This window comes from Geotrypetes seraphini, chromosome 6 (genome assembly GCF_902459505.1).
Source record: "Geotrypetes seraphini chromosome 6, aGeoSer1.1, whole genome shotgun sequence".
Taxonomy (NCBI): Eukaryota; Metazoa; Chordata; class Amphibia; order Gymnophiona; family Dermophiidae; genus Geotrypetes; species Geotrypetes seraphini.
Genome location: NC_047089.1, coordinates 131,965,059 through 131,975,682, shown reverse-complemented (window position 1 = coordinate 131,975,682; position 10,624 = coordinate 131,965,059).

Sequence of the window (10,624 nt, the reverse complement as noted above, 5' to 3'; positions counted from 1 at the left end):
GCTTGCAGGTCCCGACGTGCACATTTCGCCCCTGCCTCAGGGGACCAACAATGATATATGAAAAACAATCATGCGGTGGGCTCAAAGATTCTGAAAAATACAAGAAGTTAAACGAATTAATATTTTATTAATTAAGGAACATGTTAAAAACTAGATAATGAATACAAGTAAAATCTAAATGTCTTGGCTATACAGAACGGGACTTACCAAAAACAGCACTTGTCTCACGCAGCGAAGCGGAAGACAAATGTCACAGCTTGTGTCTTAAATGTGTTACCGGGGCGGAAGAACCGCCATGTTTTTAAAGGGCTCCAACGTACCGACGTTCTAGACGTCACAATGATGACTCAACCAATCAGAGGCCACTGGACGTCACGATCAAAGTAAGGGTAATTAAAGTAATGAAAAAGGCAAAACATAAGAGGCTGCCAGCATCGGTTGGCATGCGAAAAAGGGGAAAAATGACCCGCAATAGACCTAAATGTATATGTGTATGAGAATTACAGAAAAGCACGCCATTCGATCTCACTGTTGAGACCCTGAGGGTGTAAAGTGTACAATTTAAAAATCCAACTCTGCTCTCTGCTATAAAGTCTCGCTTTTAAGTTACCTCCCCGGGGAAGAGAAGGAACTTCCAAAATTGAAAACCGCAATGATGACAACTGGTGATTTTGTGTCAACCAATGTTGAGTGAGGGGGGCTTCCATGACTTTGGTGGTAATTCTACTAAGGTGTTCCCCTATGCGTACCCGGATGCTTCTAATAGTATGCCCTATATACAGTAACTGGCATGGGCATTGGACCAGATATATTACTCCACTGGTAGAGCAATTTGTGGAGGTGATGTTCATACGTTTATGTACCCATGCTGGTAAGTTGATTTGGGACAAAGGTACGCTGTATTGACAAATTTTACATGTAGAGCAAGGGGAATGAACCCCACCGGATGGTCTCAGTGGGGTGCCCACAGATTGAAATTGTGATCTCATCAGACATTGTTTTAGGTTGCGACTGCGGGAATAAGCGAACCGAGGGGGCTCCTGAAAAATGGAGTGATGTTGCAAAATATCCCAATGGGTGTTGATAATCTGTTTAATCTTGAATGCGTGTTGAGAGTAAGGTATAACGCAAGCAAGGGATGATTCAGAGGTTTTGCTGTTGGAAGATAATAGCACTTCTCGTTGGGCATATAGTGCTCTCTTGAAAGCCTTTTTGATGACTGGGTTGGGATAGCCCCGTTCTTTGAATCGTTGTTTCATGTCTTCTGCTCTGTTCAAAAATTCTTGCTGAGACGAACACAACCGCCGTAACCTCAAAAATTGACCCGTAGGTATGTTGTTACACAAGTGTCTAGAATGATGGCTCTCATACCTAAGGAGGTTATTCCGGTCTGTGGGTTTTCTAAAAATGGTGGTAGAGAATCTTCCATTGTTTAATGATATATTAATGTCCAGAAAAGATAGAACATGTGCATTAGAATTGATGGTAAACTGTAAGTTGGGATCACCTTGATTCAACCATACGGCACATGCCGATAATTCATCTGATGTACCCAGCCAGACTGCAAATATGTCGTCAATGAAGCGTTTCCATATAAGAACATTAGAGAACTGTGCAGAAGAGTATAGATATCTCTGTTCAAAGGCTGCCACATAAAGGCACGCAATCGTGGGTGCCATTTTTGCTCCCATGGCGGTGCCCTTTACTTGGAAAAAATATGATTGATCAAATTGGAAATAGTTCTTGGTGAGAGTCACCTGAGCTATGCTGGCTAGAAATTTAATACGTTGTAGGGATAAACCCTTTAATTGTAAATGATGTTCGATGATGGATTTAGCCGCATTCTGTGGTATGTTGGTATATAGTGCCGTGATGTCAAACGACACTAAAATCGCATGAGAAGGAACATGTTGGAATGTTTCCAAAAAATTGATCATTTCACCGGTGTCTTTAATGTATGACAGACTTTGAGGCACTTGATCTTTTAGCTGAAGATCAATAAATTCTGACAGAGGCTCAAGGACAGATCCTATACCAGTCACTATAGGACGGGCAGGAGGGTCCACTAGAGACTTATGTATTTTGGGGACAAAATAAATAACCGGAGTCACCGGATAAGGACAGCTCAAAAATTTATATTCCCCTTCTGTGATAACACTTGCTTCCAAAGCTTGCAATAAAATGTGAGCAATGCCCTCAGAGAGTTCAACGGTGGGATCGTTCATAACAAAAAGATTTTTTATATGATATAACATGATGTCTACTCTCTACATGCGATGATTGGGCAGTGAGGTGGATGGTTCTGGGGTTATCCCCAGCACCCCCTCCATTATTCTGAGCATAATAATTTGTGTAGACTCATCTATATCATCTGCACAGCTTCATTTATAAGCACAACAATTGATAGAATTCCTATGAGCATCAGGGTATTTACCTCGCCGGATCCTGCTAGAAACTTCTAGCACTGTTTAGTAAAACCCAGCATTAATGTTTTTATAAAACAAATATATTATTTTACTACAGGTAGACTTTCACCAATTATTTACTTAGGAGTCCTTGCCACTAATGGATTTAGTGCCCATTAAGGAATTAGTGTGCATTAAATGCTTAGACATCCACATGTATACAATGAGCCGTGTGGCATTTAACATACACTAAATCCGTTAGTGCACCTTAGTAAAAGAACCACTTAGAAATTATAAAGTAATAATTAAACCTAAAAGCTTTAATTTTATATTTTTTCATATTCTTTACAAGGGAAACTAAGGACTCCTCTTACAAAGGTGCGCTAGCATTTTTAGCGCACGCATCGGATTAGCACGTGCTATAGCGCGTGCTACCTGAAAAACTGCCGCCTTCTCAAGAGGAGGCGGTAGTGGCTAGCGCGCGTGGCATTTTAACACGCGCTATTCCGCATGTTAAGGCCCTAACGCACCTTTGTAAAAGGAGCCATAAGATCATATACTATGAGTTGTTGCACAGTTAATAATCTATAAATGAATGAAACTTGTGATGTAAAAACACAGTATGCATTTGTGTATCATTATAGTAAACATGCTATTGAAGAAAGCATAGAGAAATAATGAGGATGTTTAAAAATGAAATAGATACATAAAATTCATTCTTATTTAAAAATGATACAATTCATCTTTTAAACTGAGAATAAGATTGTTTTTAACATATATTCTACAAAACAAAACATGTATGGTCATTGAAAATCAGAGTTCATACACAAAATTGTCACAATGTGCAACAAACCATTTTCTCGCAGTACTTAGTTAATAACTCAAATTGCATGTGACTCTCAGTTTATGGGAATGTGGTGGAACTTTAACCAGCAAGAATTGAAAATGAGAGATTGCGTACTTTATAAAACTATGGGGCATGTTATCTTTTAAAATGTTACAAAAGAGGAAGCTTAGCTCACAATCCATATTCAAAACAGGAATCCTTAAATGTGATTCAGTATCATAATTTCTGTTCCCACAAACTGTCTTTAATGTCTTATTAACTCATTAAATCCATCCATCAGTTAACTGCTGGTTGGCTCTCTTCTTTTCAATATATGTGGTGCTGTCATTAACCTCCTTTTTTGCTAAGCCACAGTAGAGGTATCTACTGCGGCCGGAGTGTTAAATGCTCCGATGCTGCTCTGACACTCAGAATTTCTTTGAGCGTCAGAGCAGCGTCTGAGCATTTAGCACTCCAGGTACCAGTAGAAACCTCTACTGTGGCTTAGTAAAAGGGGGCCTAAGTTTGTACAAACTCTGCATGGACATTCATTATTTTTGTAGTGTTTGAGAGGCCACATATACTCGTATTCAAAAGTACTAAAGCAACTGGTGGCAACACCAACAATAGAAATGTTAATATTTTTAAAAACTAGGGCATTTCTATACATCTTTAGCCATTTTTACTTGCAAAATGGCCAAAGGAGACAAGGTTTTGAACAGGGAGGACAAGCAAAAAAATGTAATCATCCAATTGCAAAAATTCAGCCATCGGTTGTAGTTCTGTGTTCAAGTAGTGACACATCTATAGCAGGTTTAAAAGATCCATAAAAAGTTATATGTAAATTTTCTGCAGCTGCACTTGTGCATTTTACTCTGCTGAAAATATATGTAACTTTAAATGGATTTCTTAACTGTTTAAACTTATACGGCGGTTTTGCCACAGAAAATTTACCTTTGTATGCTTAACTGGTAAGCACAGTAATGAACACTCCTAAAAGAGTAATCTTTCCATACAATCATATATCATTCTTATTTAGCACAACCAATCACACATGCAAGAAGAAAAGGTAGAAAGTCTAGATGACGAAGCTTTCCAGTTACCTGTTACCAGATAAAATGTATTTTATCTAAGTTAATTTGAGCACGAGTGCAATAAATTTAATGATCTTAGTACAACAATATTGTTTAGGTTATTTGTGAAAGGTATTTTGGGCCTGATTCTATAAACAGTGCCTAAACGTGCCTACGTTGTAGGCATGGCTTGACGCGGTTTTCAATCAACCACTAGGTGCCACTTATAGTATCCCACCTAATGGCACCTAGGGATGCTTAGGCATTGCTAGGCATCCTAGATGTAGGTGCTAGCACCTAACTTGGAAGCTTAGCAATGCTTAGTTCAATCACGCCTATTCATACCATGTCTACTTTTTGGGTAGGCATCGGAGGGTGCCTTGACTTAGGCATTATTAGGTGTCCTAAGAGTTCTATGCTGAACTCTTAATTGGTGATTTAATTTTTTTTTTATTGGCTGAAAATTGGTGCGGTCAATTACCACACCAGTTTTTTAAAAAGTTGCGCGTGGATTCCAAAGTTAAGCGTCCTTGATTAGAGTGCTCAGCAGCACCTAATGTAGGCATCCTAAACAATAATAAACAAATAATACCTGAGTAACTGGTTATATTTCAAAACTCCAATACCATAGATTATGATATAGAATGGTATGTAATGTATATATTATATATAATTGATGTCCATTAAAAAAAACCCACATATAGCGACCAAGACCAATGGAAACCTTCCCTTTCTGGATGTAATGATCAGAAAGCAGTCAGATGGAAGCTTGTGGCACACGGTATTAAAAAAACCCACCCACACCAACCATTATCACCACCCAACCACAAAAATAGGGTTTCTACATACACTACTGAACAGAACACTAAGAGTTTGTGACAAAGTAGCCTTCAGAAAGAAAAGGACACCCTGCAGGACATATATCTTGCTAACAGCTACAGCAGGAGAGTTATTTCTCAAACCCTAAAAATTCTGGACAACCCAATCCAGAAAACCAACAACTGCCAGCAACCATCAGAGAACAACGCTGCAACAGAACAAAAAATGGTAGTGTTCCCTACCCCTATATACAAGAAGTAACAGATCGCATCAGAAAACTGCTAAAGAAAACATCAAAAAATCCTACAGTGCACCACAGAAACTTGTATCCACACTCACACATGTGAAAGTCCAGTTACCTCTGCTCCAAACCCTGAAGTGTATGAAATCCCATACAGTTGCAGCCAATCTTATACTGGTAAAAAAGGTTGCACTGTAGAGAAAAGGCTGAAAGAGCACAAGAGACACCACAAGCTATGCAACACAGAAAAATCATCTGTAGCCCTCCATGCCAAGGAAACTGGTCATATGATTAGATTTAAGAAAACAAAAGTCTTGGAGAAAGAAGACCGTTGGTGGCCAAGAAGAATCAAAAAGGCAACAGAGATAGCAAGACAGCCCAATAACTTCAATGGAGATAAAGGGCTCTCTATAAACAAAGCATGGCAGCTGCTCATCCAAAAGAAATTTAGCACAAAAAGAACTGGGACCAAGGACAAATGCCTTCTTCCTCCCTCTCAAAGTTTCCAGCCCTTTCCTGCCAGAATTTAAAAATTGTTCCAATGAGCTTTCCCGCCAGAATTTAAAATTGTGACCAATATTCTTACCCTTCACAATTCAAATTTGTGAACAATGAACTTTCCTGCCAAATTTCAAATTCAGGACCAATGGACTTCCTGGCTCATTCACCTTAGGGTCCAGCCAATCAGGTTGGAAGACCCACTGTAAACACAAACTGCAGATCTCACAGCACACCCTGAAGAAAGCCATAACATGATGCCTGAAATGGCTTTACCTATCCAGACGCGGCAAGACCCAGACAACTACAACAATCATGACGCAGCCACAGAAGCCTAAGCAAACACATATGTAGTATATCTGATAAACCCCTAATTAATGCTTGAGATCTAGATAGGATTTATTACAGGTTCCCTCCTGTAAAGAGGTGGGAAAATCTAGAATACATGCCTGTAAATATTCAGTGGAATTCACTCCCAACTGAGGGGTAGATGCACAAAGCCCACCATGTTGGCAACTTGGTGTCCACCATGTTGGCAACACTTCCTGCCCCCCCCCCAAGCTTTTTTTAAGCTTTTGGGGAGGGCCTGGAGGGGGTGATAAAGGTTCAGGTGCCTGGACATAAAACTAGGCGATGATCAGTCAACCAAATACTAATTGCATACAAAAGAGTGATACAGAGGAAACAAATCTAGATTGATAAACAATGTAAAAACTAAAAGCAAGATATCATCTGTGTAAAAGTAAGTGCTCACCCCACAATTCTGAATTAAACATAAAAACATGATGACAGATAAAGGCCAAATGGCCTTTCAGTCTGCCCATCCGTAGCATCCACTATCTCCTCCTCTTCCTAAGAGATCCCACATGCTTGTTCCATGCTTTCTTGAATTCAGACAGTCTTTGTCTCCACCACTTCTACTAGGAGACTATTCCACACATATATCACCATAGATCGCAGAAATTATCTGGAAAAGATAAGAGAAGCTGGTCGTGGAGTCAGGAAAGCAAAGATGCAAATGGAAGAAAAAATAGCTGACATGGTAAAATGGGGAGACAAAATATTTGTTAGATATATAAGTGATAGGAAGAAGTACAAAAGTGGTATTGTAAGACTCAAAAATGAAGGGGAGAAATATGTAGAAGCGGATAAAGAAAAGGCTGAGTTGCTTAACAAATATTTCTGTTCTATGTTCACGGCTGAAGATCTGGGAGTGGGACCGCAGAAGACAAACACGAATAGGGATGGAATAGTGGTAGACCCTGATCAATTTTCAGAGGATTGTGTTCATGAAGAGCTAGCTAAATTAAAGATAGGCAAAGCGATGTGGCCAGATGGTGTACATCCAAGGGTGTTGAAGAAACTTAGGGAAGTTCTGGTGGCTCCGCTGGCTCTGCTTCTCTATAGTCAGGAGTAGTACTGGAGGACTGGAGAAGGGCAGATGTGGTCCATCTACACAAAAGTGGAAGTAAGGAAGAAGTAAGGAATTACACGCCAGTAAGTCTGACTTCTGTGGTAAGCAAATTAACACTTTTAAAACAGAGAATGGTGAAGTTTCTGGAATATGGTGGATTACAGGACTGAAGGCAATATGGATTCACTAGAGGTAGACAAATCTGATCAATTTATTTGGGTGACCAGAGAATTGGATAGAGGGAGTGCACTAGATGGGATGTATTTCGATTTTGGCAAAGCCTTTGACAGTGTTCCACACAGACATCTATTAAACTGAGTGCCTTCGGTATGGTCCCCAAAGTGATGGGCTGGATCAGAAACTGGTTGAGTGGAAGATTACAGAGGGTAGTGGTCAAAGGAGATTGCTTTGAGGAAAGGGATGTTACGAGTGGTGTGCCTCAAGGTTCTGTTTTTGGGCCATCCCTATTTAATATTTTTATAAGTGATATTGCTGAAGGGCTGATCTTAAGGTGGCCAAAGAAAAGGTTAGATAAGTTCCTGCTAGACCAGAACATACACAAGTAAGGCTAGACTCAAATAGGGCACTGGTCTTTGACCAAAGGGCCGCCACATGAGCGGACTGCTGGCACGATGGACCACTGGTCTGACCCAGCAGTGGCAAATCTTATGTTCAAACAGGTTGAAAAGATGATGGCAAAAGCTAGAAAGATGCTAGGGTGCATAGGAAGAGGTATGACCAGTAGGTTTTATAGAGAGGTATCAAAAGGAGGTATTGATGCCTCTGTATAAGACTCTGGTGATACCTCATTTAGAATGTTGTGTACAATTCTGGAGACTGCACCTTCAAAAAGATATAAAAAGGATGGCGTTGGCCCAGAGGAAGTCTACTAAAATGGTGCATGGTCTTCATCATAAGGCATATGGGGACAGACTTAAAGATCTCAATATGTATACTTTGGAGGAAAGGCGGAAAAGGGGAGATATGATAGAGACATTTAAATACCTATGTGGCGTAAATGTGCATGAGTCGAGTTTCATTTGAAAGGAAGCTCTGGAATGAGAGAGCAGAGGATGAAGTTAAGAGGTGATAGGCTCAAGAGTAATCTAATGAAATACCTTTTTACAGAAAGGGTAGTAAATGCGTGGAACAGTCTCCCAGAAGATGTGGTGGAGACAGAGACTGTGTCTGAATTCAAGAAAGCATGGGATAGGCACGTGAGATCTCTTAAGAGAGAGGAAGAGATAATGGTTACTGTAGAAGGGCAGATTGGATGGGCCATTTGGCCTTTATCGGCCATCATGTTTTTATGTTTCTATCTATAAAAAAAGTATTTCTTTTGATTACTCCTGAGCTTCTTAACTTCATCCCATACTTTCTCACTCTTGAGTTTCAACTAAAACACTAGTCTCATGTGTATTTATGCCATGTTGGTATTTAAAAATCTCTATCATATCTCCCCCTCTCCTGCCTTTCCTCCAAAGAATATATATTGACATCTTTGTGTCCATCCCCATATGCCTTATGACATAGATCACCAACCATTTTAGTAGTGTTCCTCTGGATCAGCTCCTTCCTTTTTGAAAGTGCGGTCTCCAGAATTATTCACAATATTCTAAATGAGGCCTCACGAGAGTCTTATACAGGAACATCAATATCTCCTTTTTCTACTGGCCATTCTTCTTCCTATGCATCCAAGCATACTTCTAGCTTTCACCCTCGCCTTTTCAACCTGTTTGACCATCTTAGGATCATCACATACTATCCAGTAGGCTCAGAAATACAGTATATTAAATAATAAACTAGAGAAAATCAAGCCCTGTGATGCTCCAAAGTCTAATAAAGTGGTGAAGAGACAGTGGATGCTTGATGACTTGAGAAATGTGGGGTTTTGTACAAATCGTGATAGAACTTGACCTTATAATCCAATCTTCTTTAGTTGCAAAATAAGATGATAATGGTCCACGCTTTCTTGAATTCAGACACATTCTTTGTCTCTACCACCTCTTCCAGGAGACTATTCCATGCATATATCACCCTTTCAAAGGCTGCAGCTAAATTAAGTGAATTTGCTAACACAAACCAACCACTATCAAGAACACTATTAAGTTTCACTTTTTTTGTTTTTATTGTTAAATCTGTATTCATTTTAAAACCAGCACAAAGTGCAACATATTATCAATCAATTAACACAATAGACAGCACTCAATTCCTTCAAATGATACAATAAATATAGAACCCCCTCCCCATCCCCATCCACCCTTCCTAAAAGTGTAAAAATAATATAATGCAAATGATCAAGATAAACAACTTTGCAATCAAATAATAAATTAATTACATACCCCCCTCCCACTCACCCATCCTGGATGTGCAGAATCAAAGGGCAAAACTAATAATCAGTTCTTTCAAAATTTTGTTAATTGGTCCCAAATTTCCTTGAACTTTTAATGTCCCAAATGCATTGAACTCATAAATTCAAACTTATATGTTTGGCACAATGTTTCCCACCAAAAACTATTTGAACTATTTTTCCAATTCTTCATAATAAGCTGTATGGCAACTCCTGTCATGATGAGAAATAATTTATTGTTATGTGAAGTTATTGGACTCTTGGGCATTAATAATGTACCAAACAGCACTGCATCATATGTCAATGCCAATGGAACTTTCAATTTCCTATTGATTTGACCCCAAATGGATTGCCAAAATTTAAGTATCAGGGGACAAAAGAAGAGTAGATGATCCAATGTCCCTATATCCAGATGACAATGCCAGCATCTATTAGACTTAGAACTATCTACCCTTTGCAACCAAACAATGGTCCAAAAAATTCTATATACCAAAAATAGACAGGTTTGTCTCATAGATACTGATGCTGTACATCTCATCCTCCAAGTCCAAATCCGTGGCCATTGAGTAGCAGAAATTTGCTGCTTTGTCTCAATGCTCCAAATGTCTCTTAGACTAGTATTTGGTTTTTTATTTAGATGGTCAGATATTAATTTATACCACTTGGCTGCCTGATGCCCTAGCAAATCTAGAAACACAGGCCCGGCAAGCTATACTGAGTTTTTAAATTGCGCCAATCAGGAAACCCCTTCTGAATGGCCTGCTTCAACTGCAACCACTTAAATGCTTGAGACTTTGAAATACCAAATGTTTGTTGCAGTCGTGAAAAGTCAAGCATCTTCCCGTGTGATAACACATCATTCAATGTGCGTAAACCTGCCTGCAGCCAGTGCTTCCAGAGGATCTTAGACTCGCCAATTTGAATCTTGGAGTTTAACTATAAGGACTGACATGTGGATTGATGAATTGGAATAGGTATTATGTTATTAATAAATTTTA